Source organism: Cylas formicarius, unplaced genomic scaffold (genome assembly GCF_029955315.1).
Source record: "Cylas formicarius isolate icCylForm1 unplaced genomic scaffold, icCylForm1.1 PGA_scaffold_10__41_contigs__length_53128322, whole genome shotgun sequence".
NCBI classification, from domain to species: domain Eukaryota; kingdom Metazoa; phylum Arthropoda; class Insecta; order Coleoptera; family Brentidae; genus Cylas; species Cylas formicarius.
The window spans coordinates 51,137,130-51,160,884 of NW_026844214.1; the positions used below are offsets into that span (position 1 = coordinate 51,137,130).

At 34.5% G+C, this 23,755-nt stretch overlaps 1 protein-coding gene across 1 annotated transcript in view; it reads right to left on the minus strand.

The window, feature by feature from the left end:
- LOC132704539 (protein jagged-1-like) overlaps positions 1 to 23,755 on the minus strand; it is a 382,568-nt gene that overhangs the window by 162,317 nt on the left and 196,496 nt on the right. The gene's annotated exons all lie outside the window — the stretch shown is intronic.

Genomic DNA, 23,755 nt, shown 5'->3' on the forward strand with positions numbered 1-23,755 from the left:
GTAAGATAGTCACTGCGTTCTGATGCTCTACTATTTTTTAGAAGGGCATAGCAAGCTTCCCCGGCATTATTCCAGTGTTATATACAATGTCAAAGAGCTCTATCTTTCCTTCTATTCCATTATCCTCTAACAATTTAAATACAGTCGAAACTCTATATACACATATTAAAAAATCTACTTAGGAACATTTTATATAAATATTCAAGAACTACGTTTAATGTTTCGAATAATGGGTCATTTCCTGTTCATTTTTTTAGTATGCCAATACGCATCTCGTACTTTGATGATGAATGGTTAGTGGTGGTCCCAGATCAACTTCTTCATCTTCTTCTTCCTCTTGGTGCTCTTCCTCACCCTTTCTTGCTTGTTGCAATATGGCTTCCTTTGTCAAGTCTCCTGTTGTAGGCAAATCCTGATCATCATCATCATCTTCCAAGTCCTGTTCACATTCTGTCTCGGTAATAAGTTCTGCATGACGATAGGAGTGTTGAATTGTCTCTGCTGTCACCTCTTTCTAAGCTTTACTAATAAAGTTGACTACATCTAGCATATTAATGTAAAATTTGTCTTCGGACTCGATTATTTCCATTAACATGTTTTTCCTGTATCGACTCTTAAGACTTTTTATTACGCTCTGGTCCATCGGCTGTAATACCCTTGTTGTTTTGATTGGAACAAATGTCAATTCAATATTCCGTTGATTTGGAATAGGGGGATGTGCAGGGCAGTTATCTAAGAGAAGTAATATTTTCCTGCCCTTTAATTCTGCATCCCATTTCCATATCTCCTTTTCAATAATTTGCGATGTCATCCATGCAGACTTGTTTGCCTCGTAAGTGACCGGCAAATGCTTGATGTTCTTAAAACATCGTGGGTTAGTTGATTTTCCAATCACGACGAGCTAATAGTACAACAATTTTTGTTTTACGTTATACAGGGTTTCGCTATAACGAGTTTTCGCTGTATTTCCGTGATTCGGTTTCCATGGTAACACTGCGTTAAAGCGTCTTTAAATCGCTTGTTTTGTGAAGGGTCAAGGCCACCTTAATTAGTTTGTGATAAGGAAAACGCCCATTGTACGAAATGTATTATGGGTTCATTTCCGGAAACGCGAAGTTACTCAATCTGGCGAGAAATTAGGCTCATTGGAAAATTTTTAGATAATAGAACAATAAAAAAACTTTATTTTGCAAATTTGGAATCGGTACTAAACTGTGATAGTATCTTTTGGGGTCGTCATAGTAGAATACACGATAACCAAAAGAACAATGTTTAGAGAAATGGATATCTTTACCGTGCCCACCTTACACATCTTCGAATGTTTAATGCTCATACATAGACATATTTGAGAGTTTTTCAACATCAAAGGAGTACTACTGGAGCACCAAGATTGCTTTCGAAAAATCATCTTTTCGGATTCTCGTCCTATCGTGCTCCTACGAACCACTATGACCATTTATGAGCAAGAATTTGCCCACAAACACGGAAATTTTTAGGATTTTCTTAGAATTTTTGCCCAAAAAATGTTCGAATTAGTTACAGTCCCGGATCTACCACGTCAATGACAAAAATTTTGGTTCTCGATGCAACCTATAATACCGGTTGCACCAATTAGCCGTATTTTCTACAAATTTTGATTTACGGCAAATAGTTTACTCTCGAAAAAATAATTATAAAAATGGTCTCGTGATTAAAAACTTTTGCCGATTGAATTAACTTCTGCGTCCACTTTGTCGTTGGAAATGGCCGACCGAGTCGCGAATTAATGAAGAATCTCGAGTGTCGGACGTTGAATGGCCAATAAAGCAGCGGGCCGAAGGAGAAGAAGAATTTTACATGCTCCGGCACATAATGAAGAGAACCTTGAATTATAACAGGGGATAGTCTCGGCGTCAAAGGAAACTTAACATTCCACGTTTTCATAAAAATACTCGAAAACCGCGTTATAATTAACAATAAAAATGATTACGGTCCGCTCCGGTTCCTTCCAAGAAGTTGACGGGACCGTACAATGGCTACCAAAGGGGGCAATATAAAAACATTACAATACGAAATATTCCACGGAACACGAAGAATGTTATCACATTAAGAAGGAATGGCCATTAAGTTGATTTACCAGTTACATAAACTATATACTCGCACGATTTATTGCAACTGGTAGGAATTTAATGGTAATATGTGATATATGCACCTGCTTTTCACGATGTATTATTTTATTATCTTTGGTGTATCACAACGCGAGGCAAATACTCGCTCGTTATTATTTTCGTTCTTTTGGCCCCGCATTTAACGTATCGAATTTGAAGAAATAAACTAGTATTAAGTTAATCAAATAAATATGATGGAAAAACTAATCGACATAACATTTTATTCTTTTTACAAAACGTCTGCATTCTTCTGAGATGAGACTGACTCTCATTTTACTCTGTAAGGTATGTTCATAGATATAACTAACTGATACGGGCAAACTGTAAGAATATGGCCGCCCAGGTCCCTACTTTGCTTAGAATTTAATTATTTGAGGTTTTGTTAGGAAACATACTAAACAATATCGATTTATTTATGTGTGTATTTATGTTTAAATCTAAAATAAAATTACAAATTATTTTTATTACCTACTTAAATTACTTATTCACATAATATATCAGTATCACTATAGCTATCATCATTTTATGCCTCGGGACACTCGGGAAAATGTCAGCATCGCTTCTTTTTTTCCAGTTGATGTTGGAATTTTCGTCAATGTGGTCGTTTCTTCTAAAGATGCTTGCTTGTTGGCACCACGTTCAATGAGAGTCAAATAAACATTGTTTATAACTTCTTTAGTCTCAATAGAAGAGTGTTTTCTACATTTGGGCGGGAGCATCTCCTGAGATACACTAGACTCGCACATATTTTGCATAATTCGCACACGATTCAACACACGCTGTATTACACACGGAATAAGAATGATTACCAATAAACTTAAACTAAGTAGTATACCAAACCAAAGAATATTAAACACAGGTGGGTATAAAATTATTTTCTATTACGGACCACAATTTTACCTGAATTTAAATTCCGAAACTTCAGGTAATAATCTTGTTGCATTGTATGGTAATGACCACCCTTGGATAAGCAAGGCAAAAGCAATTGGTCATTTTCTTATATCTATGAACAGACCATACTATGTGTATTCTGCCCTTAGTACCAACCTAAACTCAGTTCCAGATTTTACGGCATGACAAGAAATATGTGTGATTTCTGGTGATATTAAGTTTGTTTTATCAATCTTAATAATCTTTGGTACTCACGTAATTTCTTTTAGCTTCAGATGCGAACCGTGGCACCTCGCTGACGGACTGATCACCAATCGTTTTGACCAAAATACTTAATGATTATTCATTAAAAATAAATAAATGCATATATTACACATACTGTTACATTTATATATTTATTTATTTATTGGAATCGTAAAATGGGCAATAAAAAGGCGCGAAGCTTCGGCACAGAAATTGCTAGGGTGTACGCGGACGCAATATGGCCTGTGGCTTGCTGCCACCACATTCAATGAGAGTCAAATAAACATTGTTTATAACTTCCTTAGTCTCAATAGAATAGTGTTTTCTACACTAGACTCGCATATATTTTGCATAATTCGCACACGATTCAACACACGCTGTATTACACACGAAATAAGAATGATTTTCTAATAAACTTAAACTAAGTAGTATACCAGAACCAAAGAATATTGAAAACAATTTAAATTCCGAAACTTTAGGTAATAATCTTGTTGCATTGTGTGTTAATGACCACCCTTGGATAATCCCATTCAAAAGCAATTGGTCACTTTCTTATATCTATGAACAGACCATAACTAGTTAATATTTTGTTTGAATATTGACTTAAAATTATTTGTTTAATTTCCTATTGTTAACTAATTTTTAAGTTAACAAACGAAAATTTAACTGATTTCTTGGTAAAAAAAATCATGTTTTCTTTATCGGTCACACGCTGTACACATTTAAGTTTAACATTTCGGAAGAAAATTTCAGTGCTCGTCATTACTTTAAATAAAATGTATTTACTTATGAGCGTCTCGAACTGCATTGAAGGTTTTATCGGTGGTAATATAAAATAATAATACAAAATATTATTATTAAACAAATTTTATTATTATTTATGTTATTTTATTATGATTATTATTAAAATTTTATTTTTTTAACAATATTAACAATCATAACATACTGAGAACAAACAAGCTTAAATAATTAAATTGTAAATTCGTCATTTTTATTAATTTTTTTAAACTGTTTTTTTTTAATAAATACTTTTTCATCATGTAAAACGAGCCTGCATTCTAGTGAAAAATTTTCCAATGGTTTGTAACAATAAAATGGCGAGTATTTTTTATTGCAGTTAAGCGTTCGAATCGTGGTTGGTATTATTTTAAAAAGAACTTTGGGCCCACTGAAAAAAGGAAAGTGCGGTTGTTATGTGGTTGTTTTTATCACGTTGAAGACTAGCACGATAGGCTTGTCTTTTTACACTCCCTGCTAAGCCATCACACGCTCCTTTGTCATGAGATGTAGCGAAAGAAGTCCAATCAGCATCAACACCAAAATCATTTTTATGATTAACTAAATTGGTAAAATTATATTTAAATAACAATGAAAACTAATTTTTTAATCACATCATTTCATAATTCACTCAGCCCACAAAAAATCACAGAAAATACTATTACAATTAAAAATTATAATACTAAAATATTAACTAAAAAAACACAACTCAACAACACTTCAGCTTTTATTTTTAATAATTATTTCATGCTTTGCATATAAACGTATGTCACGAATAGATAGGAATGACTTCTAAAATGATTTTGCTATTTACTAGGATGCGCAAAAAAAAATGAAAATCGTAACGGAGCGGTTTTTCTTTTGTTTACTAATGGAGTGTTGACTAGTAAATTTAAAAATCATAATCTATTAAATTAGAAAAAATAAATATACATCATAACAGTTTTAAAAAGTTAAAGTTGAGTATTTTTTTCTAAATTTCCGCTGTTTGGTAAAAATAATTTAAAAAAATGATAGTATTCTTTATAACATTGTTGAAAAAAATAAAATTTTATTAAAAATAATTATAATAAAGTAACATAAATAATAATAAAATTTGTTTTATAATAATATTTTGTAATATTATTTTCAATTATCACTGATAAAACCTGCAATGCAGTTCGAGACGCTCGGCAGCGCGGCGCTTCCACAGCGTCGTACTTATAAAAAAATATATATAGATGAAATTTTCATGATCAAGTGGTAAATGGGGGTCCACTTGACGTGATCTTACTCATAAATAAAGTATCATTTATTACAGAGAAAATTGACTTTAAATAATTTTGCTTTTTTTTAACCGATCGGACCTGTAAACGAATAGGTTTTATGGTAACTATTTAATATTTTGATTGAATGGTACGAAATCGCAGAAAAAGTATAGAATGCGACACGTTTGGTAAACTCTCTATCTCACTCGTTTATTAAGCACTCGCTCCGCTGGTGCCTACTAAACTCGTGAGTCAAATGCCGTTGTTGCGTAACATACTATTACGTCATTGCATGACGTTTCCCAACCAAAACGACAGAACTGTAAGTTCACGTTCTTTCATGAAACTTCTTCGATTTTCTTTCCCCGTTCGGTCGAAACCGACCAAAGCGACGTTCCCTGCTGCGTTGTCGCGAAAGCCGTTCCGATAGGTCGCAGTTATCTGTCTTCCGTGGCGCAGCGTTCAATATGCCGACCCTATAAAGCGCGACGGGGTCACGCGGTCCCCGTATACCTCTGTTATTGATGACGCATGGACGCGGTCTCTTCAACTCCGATTCTCTCGTCCTCCTCCTCCTCTTCGTCGAGGTCGTGACGATGTTTCGACCTTTTTTTTGCGGCGGGCATCGGCGCATAGATTCCAGGCAATATATATTCACTGCGGCGCATGTTACCCGTACATATTTTATTATTATGGGCGCTGTGTGCGCTTCAACCGAGTACCCTGTTTATGCCGCTTTTATCAATTCAATTACTTCCTATGATATCTTGGCGCGGGATTCGAGGACATCGTAGTCGCTTACCGATCGCGTCTCATTTTCATATCGAGCACCGGATTCCATTAAAGCGGCGGGATTTTTGGAAATTTTATTTACGCCATTATACCGGGTGACACAAGAAAATGGGAACAATACAACTTTTAAATGGCTCGAGGTAGCGATTTGAAATTTCGAAGGGTTAATATAGGCGGAATGTCCAATTTTTTGGCAATATATAGTCAACGGTTGCACTTCTAGTTTGAGTGGAAACGACAGTAACAGGCGTTTTTGAGCTACAGGGTGATTCTCAAAAATGTGCAACACATACAACATTTTTAATTGTAAGAATTTGGGGAAAAACATTTTTTTAAGTTTTTTTTAAGCGGAAATCTCTCTAGTTTACCCGTGTTGTCTTAGAGTCTTTAGTTCCCGAAATATCACACAAAGTTCTATTTCTTTAAATGGGATACCCCCAATTTTGCTGAAAAATCAGTTTTCTAATAAAATTTCCTGTCGAACGATGTGCCACACATCCATTTTTATGAAGTAGTGTAAAAGATATTTGTAATTTTTGATATTTACCATAGTAGGTGCTGTACGCACCCTAAAATGTTATTGTTTTATAACTTTAACTTCTAGTATACAATAAAATAATACACGAAAAAAAAATTAAAAGCAATTTTTTACTTACAAATTTTGTTAGACTAACCAAAATTATGTAACACTTAAAATCTACATCGAACAAGTATTTTTAATTCTAAAACAAATGCTCAAATTGACGGCCGTTTTCTTGAAAATCCTACTTCCTACATCTTACATCCTACATCTTCTCTTCGTGCTATTTTCTGCATTAAGAAGTTCTACCGCACGAAGCTGCCTGAATGCAGTACGAAGTGGCTCTTCCAATTCCCTTCTAGTAGTTGGGCGATTTCGAAAAGAAGTCGCAAGGGGTCAGGTCTGGAAACCTGGGAGGCCAATACATAGGACCTTTATTTCTGATTCAGTTGTCAATGTCTCGTGCATTGTGAAGAGGTCGATAAACGGAAGTACCTGCTCTTCTAGAATTTGTTGGTGATTTCCATCAAAAATACTGAAATCTGAATCTTCCCTGATTCGCTTGTTCCACCATAATATGGGGATTTTGTAATAGCAGTTAGGCTTAGAAATCGTTGCCTCATCCGTCCAAATAACCTTCCTGACGAAATCGGAGTTTTCTTGGCATTTATTTAGGTACCACCTGCAAAGTGCACGTCCTAGAGCAAAATCTCGTTGACGTAATTGATGCACCCGTAGGATGTTTTTTAAGCAGCCGCATGGCATTGCTGCGTGAAATTCCAGTGTTTCTCTTCATAGCCCTGGTGGAAGTATTCGGGTTAATTTCTATTTCTCCCAGAACCGTTAGTTCTTCCAGTTCTCTATCTCTGACCAGGCTTCTATACGTCCTAGGCCGCGGCTTTGTAAAGGATCCGTATTCTTGTAGATGACGTTTTAACTTCAAAAATATTTTTGAGCTAGGTTGCCTTCTTTCCGGATATCTCTGGATAGATTTAACGCCGTCTGTCAATTGTCGTTACTTTCAATATAACATTTTATCATGTACTTTTCAAAGTTTATAGCATGACGAAGACGAAGACTTTTGACATGTTTGCTCGCGTATCATGGCAATTGTTTCGATCTGATCATAGCTACCTAGATGGATACCGTAAAACTGCATAGGTCAGAGTTAAGCCATATTATCCGAAGCATAAAAAAATACTTTTTTTTTAAATTATTTATTTTGTTGTACTTAAATACATTACATATGTCAAAAAAAATAAAAACTCGAAACATACAAAAAAATACTGGTGCGTAAACGAATCGCTAAATAATGTTTTGGGGCACATAAGATGTAATATAATTTATACATAAATATATAAAATAAAGTTCAAATTCGACAGAAAACAACTAAAAGTAGATTCTTTTCCAAACAGAACCTAATTTGATACAAAACAAACGCATAATATTTTATGGTGCGTGAGCGCACCACGGTAACACACGGTTTCATTTTTGGTGATATTTTATGTATGCACATTACACTTATTACTAACATAAATTGTGTGGCTGTGGCAGATTCTACATTTCCTTCGAGCTTTATTAGGATGAACAATCATAACGCACTTCATCTATGGTAGGTGCAAAATTTCTTTGAGTAATTGTTTTATCAATTTTTAAAAGTCGCAAAGCAATATAAGATTTAAAATCGAACCAATCACTTCGTCATCAAAAAACATAAAAAATATTTCAAGCGGAGTTTTTCCAGAAAGCCTATTTTTTAGTTGCTCACATGATCTAAATTCATCGGATATAGGTGTGTGAGTGTGCTCAAGCTGACCTTTTAAATTCCAGGATTTCATCATCTGATGAGTCCCATTCAGGTTCAATAGTTGATGAATTACAGGACTGTTGAAGGACAGCTGTATCATTCGGTGTATGTAACTCGAAAGTTCCAACTATATCGGTTGGTTCCCCAAAACACTTGTAGATTGATGTTACCGTTCATATCTTCTTCGTCAGTCAAAGTATCCACGTCGGGTGGAAATAGACCGCGTCAATATGTTCTTTAAATATTTTTTTACGTTATTTTTAGCATAAATGTACAAGGAATGGAATGCTACAATACATAAGAATACGTAAATCCAAATAATACGTTCGACTTTCATTGTTAGTGTCCTCATCCATCACGATCTTCTCCATAGCCGCCTCTAACATGCATATTAGTTTTGGGCTAACTACGCTGCATAGAGGCCACTCGAATTTGGACCACCTTCTTAAAATTTATGCAACACGGCACATGCGTTAATCATACCCGGCCCCTTCGAAAATTTATACAAAAATTTACATGGCATTTTCTGTGTTCTCAACTTCAATGCGGTTAATTCGATTTCCTCTCTTTTTCTGCCGTTTCGAATTGACTTCGTACCGACTATACGCGGCATTTTATCGATTGTGTGGCGCCACACAATTCACAAAAGTGAATGGTTCCAGCGAGAGGAATATAAAATCTCGTCACGTATGGATATCAGCTTTATATGGCAGACGGACCACCGGTTAAAGACGCGGAACGGTTTGAAAAATTGCCCGCAAAAAACGACACTAAATCTTTATCGCGTACTTTTAATGAACAGCCAAATAAACAGCGCCAATAACAGTTTTTCCTTCTGTCGTTTTTTTTCTCGTCAGATCAGTTCATTAAATAAGCGATTCGGTCTTTTTTTTTTCTTTTTTTAAATCACGTATCACGTTTAGGGAAGATTGACGTGAGTTCCTGATGAAAAAGCCGTGTTGCCGGTTGCCTATAGCGGGGGCAGTTGGCTGATATTAATAAATATTAAAAATATATTGTTTTTTACATTCGACTTTACGATTTGACATTTAAATTGTCAGCCATTTTGCTTATTTTCACAAAATAAGTTTCATTTGAAAAAAAAAACGTTTACGTTTTATTGAAATTAACGTACAATTTTACTTTTTTTTTTGGTTTGTAAGGGAGGGTAGGGTAAGGCAGCCCACTTAAGTTTTTTATTATTTTTTGTGGTTTTTAACCATCAAATCTGATTAGTAACTTTTTTTGATTAAATTGATTAAAAAATTTGTTATTGGTATTTTTATATTTATATTTATAGATTTTTGAAAGCTCTGGCTTTGGGCTAAATCCATTAAATTATCCAAAAAATAACACTTTTAATAAATTCATTATGATTTGGTTAATTTTTAAGGTGGGCCTCCTTGCCCGTGAGGGACAGCCTTGCCCCCCTTCCCTCTGCCTTATTAGAAGCTAGCAATAAATCTTACAAAATAAATAATTATTAAATATGTTAAAATGGCAATAGGTATTTGACATTCAATGTCTAAATAAATACATTTGACGTTTATTTAAAAAATTACTGGTAACTAAAGTGTATAAAGGTGGCGGCTACAAGAGAAAATGTGGAAGGAAGAAAATTATTGCCAAAATACCATATGGTAGAAACAATTATTAAAACGCTTGGGTTTTAAATTTTTGTTCCTTTCCTTCCTTCCTTCCAATTACTACAAATATTTTCTGCTACACCAATGCAAAAAAAGCTTTGGTGGGACCATCAGGGGCGGACATTTCACCATGTGTATTTCTATATCGCAATGTATGCTGAATTTTGCTGAAAATTAATATAGAGAGTCTATAATTAATGAGGCAAAACTAAGCTTGTAAACTGGTGAGGAAATTATAAAAAAGAAACACAAGAGAACAATTAAAACCCATAAAACTATAAAAATGTCGTAGTAGTTATCACGAGAAATTAATGGGACTGTTGCTTGACGACAGATTATCTGCAGTGCTTAAATTGAACTTTTTATTGCGTACCTTTTCGAAAATTGTGCATTGCTCAACATTTTACACCCAAATTAACCTAGTGGTGTGTAAATTCGTTGCTAGGAATAAATGTACACTCCCAGTATTAAAAAAAGTGGTACACTGTCCTTTCTATCAAAACCGATGAAGGCCAAAAACGTGTGCGGAAGCACACCCCTACTAACAAATTTCGTCCCCCAAAAATGTTGTACAATGGCCGCTCAAGAGGGATAAAACAAAAACACCATTTGTATTCTGTGAATACGGACTTTATTTTGACCCCATATGGTTAGATTTAGCAACGGGGGTGTCCAATCAAAGCTCCCATTCAGTTAGTTATTTCGCAACACATTCGTGAACTTTAGAATTTAGAACATAAACTGGCTTTAGCATTTCAAAATACATCATTTTAATTTCAGAAAATCACAAGCGAATCTGAATAGGATGTTGCACACTTTCAGCTGGAAATTATAAATAGGTATTTTATAGTCAACATTTTATACTCAAATTAAAGTTAACAACTTTTGATGCAAAAGAAATGTGTTTTTCTTATTATCATTTAAAGAGAATCTTAAGATAATATTCACGCTATTTAATTTTTATAAAAATAAATAAAAATACTTTTCGAAAAAGTAATAAAAAATGATGTCAGCTTCTCTACTCCAGGCAATAAGAATTTGGAAAGCTGAGAACCCCGTTTTGTAATTATTTAAATCAGTTGCATATTGAAGCAGGTACTTTGAGGGCAAATAATCATTTAAAAAGGGACCCATCGGACTGTGAGAACTCCAGAAGCAGAAAATCCTGAACTCGGTACTAGAGATTTGCCGTTGCGTGTTAATTTTTGTCAATGGTTTGTGGACACTATTGCGCATCATCTCTTGTTTGACCAAGAAATCCTATTTTCAGATGAATGTAACTTTTCCAGAAATTAAATCAGAAATTTCCACAATAAATTTATTTGGACCGATGAAAACCCCAATACAGTTGTAGAATTTAAACATCAAGAAGAGTTTTCGGTAAATGTATGGGCAGGAGTTCTTGAAAATTCCTTAATTGGACTCTTTTTCCTGCCTGCCAGAAAGGCTAAATTACTATAATTATCGCCGGTACCGAAGTACGATATGGAAGTACCATATCTAATGGGCAGGTCGCGGCCGACCTCAACCATGGCGCCCTGGGTCCCCAGATTTAAATAGTTTAGACTTTTTCTAATGGGGGCATCTTAAAATTCTGGTTTATTGCAACCCAGTAAACACTGTAGAAGAGCTGAGGGATCGTATAAGAGCCTCCTGCCATTTAATAAAAAAGACTGGAGGTATACCTCAAAGAGTGCGCGGCAATATGAGGAAAATAGCTTAATTAATAAATAATTGATTAATTATTAATTATTATTAATTATTATAATCAATTAATTAATAATTAACTAAGTTATTATTAATTTATTAACAGACAAAGTTGTTAAAAATTATTAATAGTACGTAGTGCTTTTTTACATAAGAATCGTTTATTATTTATCTTGTTGTTAGGATGATAAGAACAGTCTTCTAATATTTTTTTCTGAATTACAGTAGTTGGTAACTAAAAACTAGACATTTTGTTTTAGATGAAGATTTTGTTTTTCACAAAAAAAAGTTCTAATTAAACAAAATATTATTTGTTCATAGGCAGGTACTAGCACGCTACTGATTCCTTAAAAAAATAATGACATTTGCATTCATTCATGAGCAGATTTGATATATTTTTTTTTAGTTTGTCGCACGGTTTTCACTTAAAAATAAACACTAATTTCTCTGCATGCTGTCATATGAACGAAATTGTTACGATCATGCATGGGGTTATTATTTTTTTGAGGGAAAACTTTACAACGGATTTGAAAAAATCAAGAAATAAAATTTCTTTGGAAATGATTGGAGATTGTAAGAATAATTTTTATTTTAAGAGAAATCAGTGGCGTACTATGAGTGTCTGCCAAAATAGACAGGTGAAATTCCGCATGCTCGCCACTGGTGTATTTTTTAAAAAATTGTGCCAAACTTCATTAAAATATCTAAAGTGGTAATACAGATATTAAAAAAATATATATATGTTTTATTTTCGAAAACTTTACCACCCATGAGTTCATATGAAATTTTTTTTTTAGACGGACCTAAAAATCGTCCCCTTTCATTAAGAAATCAAAACCCCCTAAATCTAATATTGCAAAGCTTGAACGCGTTGCCCTAAAATCTCCCCGACATCCCGACATCGTAATCATAAAAGCAGACAAAGGAAATGCTACGGTGGTCATGAACACAACTGAATATCATGAAAAGATTCAAGATATTCTTACAGACGGATCATATTGTCAACTTAAAAAAGATCTATCTATCATTAAGGTTTCTTCTGTCTCAGACTCCGTGAAAAAATCTGTCACCCTTCATGACTCTAAAATTCCTCGCCTCTACGGACTCCCACAGATTCAGAAGCCAGCATTACTCCTTCGACCTATTGTCAGCGCCATTGGTTCTCCCACATATTCTCCAGCAAAATATCTAACTTCCTTATTAAAACCCTTTACGGTGAAAACTGATAGTTTCGCACTTAATTCCTTTCACTTCATTGATTAAATGAAAAGCATTACATTAGATGCACAAGATATTCTGGTTAGTTTCGACGTAGATCCCTCTTTACTAAAGTTCCTATTCCTGAAACTCTCACCATCATTTCAGATATATTAAAATCCGAGAATCTGGAACCAAACCTTCTCGGTCTCACTCTCTAATTGAAAAATGCTTATCGGGAACACATTTGTCTCATAACGTTAAAATTTTTGATCAAACGTCGGGAACAGCTCTCGAAACCTTCCATCTAAAACCAAAATTATAGAAACGCTACGTAGATGATACTTTTCTTATTTGGCGTCATGTTCTGGAATATACACCCTAATATACGTTTTATCACTGTGATAGAAAATGATAACAACCTACCATCCGAAGATATTCTTATCAATAGAAAATCAGACCTAACATCGGTCCATTGTGTTTACAGAAAACCTACGCACACAGACCGATACCTTAATGCATTGTCACATCACCATCCGGCCCAAAAATAATCGGTTATCATCTCTTTTCTTTACAGAGCCGTAAAACTATCTCAGTCCCAGTCATTGGACCCAGAATTAAAACACCATACCTCAGCTCTTCCTTCTAATAATTTCCACATTAAAGATATTAAGCGTTCCATCAAAAACTACACTTCACCACAACCTTCCAATAGCAATGAAACCAAAAGCAATCCCACACTTGCTACTGTTGTCCTTCCTTATATTCAAATCATGACTGACCACATATCAAAAGTTCTAAAGAAATATAATGTCAAAACCAGATTTACCACTTGTCCAAAAATCTCTCAACATCTTCGATCCGTCAAAGACAAAATTCTATTTGAGACCCCAGGAGTGTACAGCATTCCATGCATATGCGGCAAAGAATACACTGTCGAGACCGGACGAAAAATATCAACTAAGCTCAAAGAACATGAAAGAGCCTCAAGACTAAGACAAATAAACTCATCGGCAGTTGCCGAACACAATCACGAAACCGGACATAAAATTTTATTCGATAAAACTAAAATTCTTGCATGTAATCAATTCTAGAGAGAGTCTTTAGAAATCTATAAGCAACCTAACAATCTTAACTGCGACTTAGGTCTCTACCTGTCACCAATATGGAAATCGGTCATCCGAGACGATGTTTTAGCTCCGCCCCCTTCAAACAATATATAAGCGGGTACAGGGTAAAATGCGAGTCAGTTTCAGTCAACCTCTGAAGAAGCCAACAGGATGATTGACGAAACGTTAGTTAATTTTTGTATGTTAAATTTTGCTTACTCACCACAGTGACGTTTTGCCAATCCGAAAGAGCAAATGTACATTTCCTGAAGCCTCGCAAATCTCTACTACAATAAGTTAAAAGTGTAATTTTCATCGTTGGATATTATTAGGGAGATCGACGTTCTCGCGGTGTCGGAAGGGAACTTTTCAATTCTTAAAACTTTAAAATCGACGACACCCGGTATACGAAGCCCGCATCGCCACCACAAAACTAGCCATCAAAGAGAATAACAGCGTTCCCAATCCGACCGAAGGAGCAATAAGTAATCAATTTGGAGGTCCGGTCCGAAATTAATAATGAAAACCTTAATGAACGGTACCTACGTAAAGCAATCAGAGTTATTCAGCCAGTCCGGATAGTTTGTTTTATGAAGTCGCGGTACGTATCAATTCATCAAGGCCATCATAAATCATACGCCCTGCGTGACCGCGGTACAACGAAATATCACAAAGAATTATTATTTGATGGAATAACCGATCTGTCCGGATTGATTTTTCTGATTGATGATCGATTGACGTGGAACGATGTGCTCTCTCTCGCCCGATTATTTTTGGTTACGACTTCGGCTCGGTAGCTTCCTACTAAGGTATCACGATCATTAACATTGATTTACCCGGCGATCTACAACGTATCCAGCTGATTCTCGCAGGTCGTTGCGGGATGATCGGGGAGCTTGACTTTATATTGTTAGTTTTGGCAATACGTTTATAAAGGTGCAACGGCCTATAATAATAACATACAGTCGAAACTCTATAATGAAGGGACTGCTTTTTTTTTCGTTATAAAGAATTATCGGCACGCATATGGGTTCTGTAATATTTAATTATTTCATATACATATTTTAACATCTCGTTAGGAACATTTTATATATTGAAGAACTACATTTAATGTGTCATTTCCTTTTGAATTTTTTTAGTATGCCAATACGCATCTCGTATTTTTCACTATTTCTTCGAGGGCATCTTCCCCATGATACATAAAAAATTTCTCTAGCAGCATAACTGAAAATAGGGCTTGTTGAACGGTTGGTGGTGGTCCAAGATCAACTTCTTCATCTTCTGCTTCCTCTTGGTGCTCTTCCCCACCGTTTCTTGCCTGTTGGAATATAGCTTCCTCTGTCAACTCTACTATTGTAGGCAAAATATCACCATAAAATTGTAACCTTGTAAACGTAATTGTTGTTTGAAACTGCTTTTTCCACTGGCTTAGTGGCTAGTCATCTTCCAAGTCCTGTTCGCAATCTGTCTCGGTATTAAGTAGTGCATGACGATAGGAGAGTTGAAATGTTTCTGCTGTCATCTTTTTCCAAGCTTTACTCATAAAGTTGACTGCATCTAACATATTAATAGAAAATTTGGCTTCGGACTCGATCATTTCCATTAACATGTTTTTCCTGTATCGATTCTTAAGACTTTTTATTACGATCTGGTCTATCGGCTGTAATACCCTTGTTGTTTTGGTTGGAACAAATGTCAATTCAATATTCTGTAGATTTGGAATAGGGGGATGTGCACGGCAGTTATCTAAGAAGTAATATTTTCCTCCCCTTTTCCTCTTCAAAAATTTGCGATGTCATCCATGCAGACTTGTTTGGCTTGTAAGTGACCGGCAAATGCTTGATGTTCATAAAACATCGTGGGTTAGTTGATTTTCCAATCACGATAAGCTTGCTTTTTTCACTCCCACTCATATTATCAGCTACTAACACTGTTATACGTTCTTTAGAAGGTTTTCCACCCACACACTTTTCGCTTCGAAATTTAAGAGTTTCATCTGACGTCATTTTGTAAAAAATACCAGTTTCGTCAGCATTAAAAATGTCGTCAGCAGTTTTGGCCACGTCTTCTCCAGCCAATCGTTAGTGACGTTTGTGTCGACATCACGGGCTTCGCCACATATCTGTCCATAATTGTCTCCGTTTGAACTTCTCCAACCATTCTTCCGAAGCCTTGAAATCGATCATGAAAAGCTGTTCAGCAAACTTTTCTACTTTTAGTTTTCGCACCACGTTTACTCTTATTGAGACGCCGTACGGTGCGTACAGAAGAAGCTATTGCTGCTGTAGAGCGTAGCATTGAGGAAGACCCGAATGAGTCCATCCGCCATCGAGCACAGGTATTGGATCTGTGTCCATCCACTTTATGGAAGATTTTGCGGAAGGATCTTGGTTTACTTGCTTACAAAATCCAACTCGAGAATTGAAGCCAAACGATCATCAAGTAAGGCGTAGATTCGTCGAATGGGCCCAAAACGAGATTGCCGTTGTTCCCGATTTTCATAAGCGAATTTTGTTTAGCGATGAAGCGCACTTCTGGTTGAATGGCTACGTCAAAAAACAAAACTGCCACATTTATTTATTGATTTAACACCGCTAGACTACTTTCTATGGGGCGATGTAAAGTCATTGGTCTATGCGGATAAGCCAATAGCCAGGAAGACAACATTCGCCGTGTTATTGCCGATATACCGCCACAAAAGTTGGAAAAAGTCATCGAAAAGTGGAGGTCCCGATTGGACTACATCCGCGCCAGCCGTGGCGGTCATATGCCAGAAATCATATTTAAAATGTAATGAATGCCATCTTTCGGATAAATAAAATTCATGTCAATCGAATAATCCATAGTTGTTTCATTGCAACTTAAATTTGTATACATCGAAAAAAAAAACACCCCTTACAATGTCAGTATAGGAAAGTGTCAAAAAAAAATGCATACGCCATACAGTGCTTTATAAATATAAGAATACGGAAATCCAAATAATACATACGACTTTCATTGTTATTGTCCTCGTCCATTACGATTCATTTTTCCTCAAATATCCCGGAAATATTATATTTAACAGACTGTGACGTTCACTGCACGTGGCACAAACTAATACTAAAGAACACGCTAATTGTTGGATGTTTATTGCAATTGCAATAATAAAGTTTTGTTTCACAGATAAAACCAGTGCTGCATTCACTCACCAGTAAATATTTTCAAAAAATAGAGCATAATCAATATAGTATTTCCAATGTATGTTTTCTGAGATGTAATCTACATGCTATAGGCTTAACAAAAATGGCAATACAATTCCAAAATATATTTTTTTTACTATTGGGGATTTACTTACTTTTGTTAACTTTTGAAGTCATAGATAAGATCTTTCCTTTACGGTTTCATGTTCTTTGATAATAATAAAATTTCTAAATGAATGTGCAAAAATATTTCCTGGATATGACAAAAAAAAATCATAGAATAGGCGGTGCATTAACGCACCACTGGGACAAAATGGGTTAAAATAGCTTTCATCAAAATTATTGCTAATAAAAATATAACCCGACAGTAGAAACGATATTTCCCAATTACCGCGTAGACAATCCTTTGCGATTGCTGACTACTATATCAATCAAGGCACGGTTATTTATTTTGCCGCTGCACCATATGAATGCGACCCCATCCAACCACCCGTAAGGTTTTATCAAAGCACGTCGTTCAAGAGGCACACTCGCACACGAACAGCCTCGGAAGCAGGTTGAAAGATATTTCAGGCCTGCAGCATCGAATAATTGAAGGTATACATTAAAGTGTATAATCTTCGGGTAATAAAATTTACGATGCCCATAAGGGAATCGTTGCAGATCTCCCACACCCAACAATGGCACAGTAGCCGGGTGCCAAGCCGAGCGTTACCGCGGATTCATGTGTCCATTTATTGTTGTAATGAGGTAACTGTATTGTTGCTTTGCGAAGGAACGCAACAGGTAAAGTCTGTTCATAAATATAAGAAAGTGACTAACTGATACGAATTAAGGAAAGACCCGGGCAAGTTGTAAGAATGAAATATGGCCGAACATACTTTGCTTAGAATTTAATTATTTGAAGTTTTGTTAGGAAAGATACTAAACAATATTTATGTTTAAATCTAAAATAAAATTACAAATTACTTTTATTACCTACTTAAATTACTTTAAATTATTCACATAATATATCAGTATCACAACCGCTATCATCGCCTGTCCTAATTAATATTTGCAATATGGATATACGATTGTTCTGCTTTTTCTATATGTTTAACAGGATTGGCCAAACTTTGTGGAGGGATATTAAAAACTTCGCTTTCGATAAGTTCGAGCATATTGGAGTTAACACGGGGAAAAACATTGTTACGACGAATGGCAGATTTCAGTTGGTGCCAAACATGTTCAATGGGATTAAATATACAGTGGTAAGGTGGAAGCTTTAAAACTGTATCATGTCCTAGACTTTTTCCTTTTGTAGGTTCAAGCTTTGTAGAACCTCAATTAATTGCTTTTTGGTATAATTTTCGTGAAAATAATGTCGTTATTATACATGTAGTTTTGGATTGTTGCTTGTGTGTCACACGAGGAAAAGGTTTTAGTCAACTGTCTACTGTGATAACTTGCATTGTCCATTACAATGACGCTATTAGGAGGAATGTTTGGAACTAGTTTGTTTTTAAACCAACTTTCAAATAAATCAGCGGTGGTGTCTTTATGGTAATCCAGAGAAGAATCTTTAATATTTTCCGCAGACAGAGAAAGTCCATTTGGAATTTGGAATCCATCCATCTTTAGAGCCAGCATGCAAAATAGTTATTCTTTTACCTCTTTTTGATGGCGCATTTGTTTTAAACTTATCAGTTGAGTCAACCCAACCCTTTTCCGGGGTATCATAAGTGTCGAACCAGATAGCAACCAGATAGCAAAGTAACCAACTCTTGTTGAGGAGCAGCAAAGGGATCGCCCAAGTTACTCAAACAACAACCTGCATACCTTGCTCCCTCCAAAGCTGTTCCTTGTTCTTCTCCTCTTCTTCCGCCTCTCGGGCCACCTGCTGGTGCTTCTTTTGCAGATTGCGGAAGATCTCGCTCGTCCTCTCCTCGGTCAGTCTTTTCTCCCACAAAGCCACCAGCTCGACCAGGTTTCATTTAAGTAAATAATTGGCCTTTGTTGTTCTCTGTAAATCCTAATTTTTTTCTAGATATTCCAGTCGCCATTTGCGAATTCTAAAAGATTCCATTAAAACTTGCCTTTTGTCAATTTTTTAACTTAACTTAAAACCCATGTGTTGAATACACTTCCATAAGGTAGTTCTGTCACATTTAACACCGGTTTCATCTTTTTCAAGCTTCCTAATTAAGATATCTAATGTAGGCACGCTTGGTTCCTCGTATAACTGGTAAATTTTACGCCGTATTATATCTTGATCACTTTCATCTACACTCGAGAAAATGTCAGCATCGCTTCTTTTTTTCCTCGCTGAAATGGGATTATTCACTATTTTACATACAGTTGATGTTGGAATTTTCGTCAATGTGGACGTTTCTTCTAAAGATGCTTGCTTGCTGGCACCACGTTCAATGATAGTGAAATAAACATTGTTTATAACTTCTTTAGTCTCAATAGAATACACTAGACTCGCACATATTTTGCATAATTCGCACACGATTCAACAAGCGCTGTATTACACACGAAATAAGAATGATTACTAATAAACTTAAACTAAGTAGTATACCAAACCAAAGAATATTAAACACAGATAGGTATAAAATTATTTTCTATCACGGACCACAATTTTACCTGAATTTAAATTCCGAAACTTTAGGTAATAATCTTGTTGCATTGTATGTTAATGACCACCCTTGGATATTGGTCATTTTCTTATATCTATGAACAGACCATACCCATGTATTCCCCGACCGAGTAAAAGTAGTCCCGTTTAAGAAAGGTTAAGATGTTTTTTTTTAATTTTCCATCACTTAGAACTTTCACGTTAGCTGGTAGTTTACTGTACAAGTTTAAGTTTACTCAATTTTTTTGACTTTTGGTATACCTGGTTATTTCTAGTTAAATAGTCATGGTAATAATCTTGTTGCATTGTATGTCAATGACCACCCTTGGATAATCCCATTCAAAAGCAATTGGTCACTTTCTTATACCTATGAACAGACCAAATTCCAAATTTTAGCTTCGATAACGTAACTTTTAAAAAGCAAGGAAGTGATCGGAATCTCCAGTTTTAACGGAAAGTCAATCGAAATGAGCTTTGTTGGCGTTGGCATTTAGAAAATGCCGACCATAGGCGAAGGCTTTTATAGGAACGTTGTAGGTTTGTGATTGATGATTGTACACCGTGTGCCAAAGTGCCAAGTTTCTTGGACTCTCCTGAAGATTTAAAATATTATAATTTTGTTGATATCTGTCCCAAAAGTGTCCCCCCCCATATCACCTTTGTTATTTTAAACGGAACAGTTTCTTAAGAAAATAAATATAAAATTGTGTTGTAGCGCTACTGATACAGGTATTGCAATGACAGTTTAACCAGACTAAGGCGATGATGCACTACTCTCAGTTTGACAGATGCGTCTCAGCATATACAGGGTGTCCCAAATGGGTGGTGCTGTTTGTGCGAATTCAATTAACAAAGTCTCAAGATTTTCAAATGGAACACTCTATATTTCTATTCAGACATCAATTCTAGGACAAAAAATAAGGCAAGTTTCTAATTTATCTCATATTTAAATTTTACTCACTTTCTGAGATATTCGAGGTATAAGTTATTGATGAAATTAAAGCTGCCCACAGATCACTTGTTGGCAACATTAGGTATTTTTTAAATAGCAAAAACATGATACTACCTCTTTCAAAGATATAATACTCCACATAAAATAAAAACCTATTGCTGACAATACAGGGTGTCCATTAATACGTGCAAATTTTGAAAACAATCGACTCTATACTACACACAATAAAAGATTAAAACTACAGAATTCATTTTTAAAGAAACATTTATTAGTTAATTACCTAGTTGGTTGAAAATACCTAATAACAAAAATAAATAGTTAAAGTTTATAGGCTAACTAAACAAGGTAACAAATTTGAAATAAATCCATAAAACAAAATAATACAGAATCAAATAACTAAAAAAAACTTTAAACTTGTAGACTTGTAATATTTAAACAAATAAAATAAATATCTTAATTTCGTTAAAAGTGTTTTAGTCTGTATTTACCCAGATATCCTAGTCAATAAAATTCAGATGATTTCGAAATGTATACTTTAGAAATATTATTTTTTGTTTATGCGAATCCCTTACAGCACCAGAAGTTACAGAAAATTGCTAAAAACTACCTGTTCTCCAACAAAGTTCTTTCTCCTGTTCCTTTTTAATGTTGTTGTTGTTAATGTTAACATCAGACTGCCAGTTTTGAACTATAAATATATACCAGGTGACACAAAAAAGTGGGAGCACTTTATAACTTTTAAACGGCTTGAGATAGCAATTTGAAATTTGAAAGGGTTAATATAGACTTAATGTCCAATGTTTTGACAATATATAGTTATTTTGTGCATTTTTGGATTCAGGAGACTATTCTACGCAGAATACGACGGTTTTTCTTAAATTTTTATTTCATTTTTGAAAATTGTGTCCAGTAGGCTGTGACCATCATAAATACTATTTAACGGGTCATCTGATCATGGGAAAAATTGTAAATGAAACTTTTCTTTACTTGTTTAATGCACCCTATTCAGAACGAAAAGTTTTTAAAACCGGTAGTTTTTTTTGCAACATTTTTAAACCAAAATTTTCAAAATCCGTTAAAAAATAAGCTCACAAGAAGGAAAAAACCAGATAAGTAAATAAATTTTTATAAAAACAAAATAGGTATTACTTAGGTTGCTTTGCTTCTATTCATCATCAAGTCGGCATGATTGAAAAATCTGACAGTTTGTAAGTTTTAATCTTATTAACGATTTTGTCGTGTTGTCGATTTGGATTATCATGAAAAACAATAATAAATGTCAGGAAGGACATTTTGAAAACATTCTATGAAAGTTTGATCTTAAAATAAATTGGTTATTAAGTAAATATCTATCGCACTTATTTAATACAAATAAATACAAAACTCCAGTTCCAAAATAAATGACTGTGATGTTTTGTGTCAATATAAAACTTGTCTTACAGTAACACACGTTGCTATACCACTTTCAAATAGATTCTGTCGACATTGTTAAGGTTTTATTTTCTAAAAGATTTTCAAAATATTGTGTTGAATTATCCGAAAAAGTGACAGATTTGAACAGAAAAAAAATCTATTCTCTTGTTCTTCTGAGTTTCTTCTGCATTTTTAATCTTACCGACTTAAAAATTACTAATGAATAGAAGCAAAGTCACCTAAGTAATATTTTTTTGTTTTTGCATTTTGCCAACAAAATTTTAAAATAAAAATAAGTAAATACATTTTCATAAAAACAGAAGATTACTTAAATGGCTTCGCTTCTATTAATTAATTATTAATGAATAGAAGCAAAGTCACCTAATATTTTGTTTTTATAAAAATGTATTTACTTATTTGGTTTTTTCCTTCCTGTCAGCTTATTTTTTAACGCATTTTGAAAATTCTGGTGTCAAAATGTTGCAAAAAAAGTACCGGCTTTAAAAAGTTTTTGCATTCTTAATCTCACCGACTTAAAAATTAATAATGAATAGAAGCAAAGTCACCTAATATTTTGTTTTTATAAAAATGTATTTACTTATTTGGTTTTTTCCTTCCTGTCAGCTTATTTTTTAACGCATTTTGAAAATTTTTAAAAAAGTTTTGCATTCTTAATCTCACCGACTTAAAAATTAATAATGAATAGAAGCAAAGTCACCTCCTAAGTAATATTTTTTTGTTTTTGTATTTTGCCAACAAAATTTTCAAAATCCGTGAAAAAATAAGCCCGCAGGAAGGAAAAAAACAGATAAGTAAATACATTTTCATAAAAACAGAAGATTACTTAAATGGCTTCGCTTCTATTAATTAATTATTAATGAATAGAAGCAAAGTCACCTAATATTTTGTTTTTATAAAAATGTATTTACTTATTTGGTTTTTTCCTTCCTGTGAGCTTATTTTTTAACGGATTTTGAAAATTTTGGTGTCAAAATGTTACAAAAAAAGTACCGGCATTAAAAAATTTTTGCTCCCACTAGGGTGCTATTTGAAAAAAACAGGTTATCTTAAAATATTAATAGTTAATTAATATAGTTAATAGTTAATAGTTAGGTGACCCGGTAAATAGTATTTATGATGGTCACAGCCTACAATTTTCAGAAATTAAAAAAAAAATAAAAAAAAGAGAGAAACGAGCAAAACCGTCCTATCCTGCGTAGAATCCTGAATCCAAAAATGCACAAAATAACTACATATTGTCAAAAAATCGGACATTCAGCAAATATTAACCTTAACAAAATTCAAATCGCTGTCTCCATCCGTTTAAAGTTATAAAGTGTTCCCACTTTAATGTGTCACGCGGTATACAAAATAATTGTTTAATTAGAGACCCGCCGGCGTCTGTATATAAAATAAGGCGACGTCACACAATCTCGCGCGCCATCTTTAATACTACGCGATTCTGCGTTGTATAAGGGAAAAACGCGTACGGCATCGATGCGATCTACGAA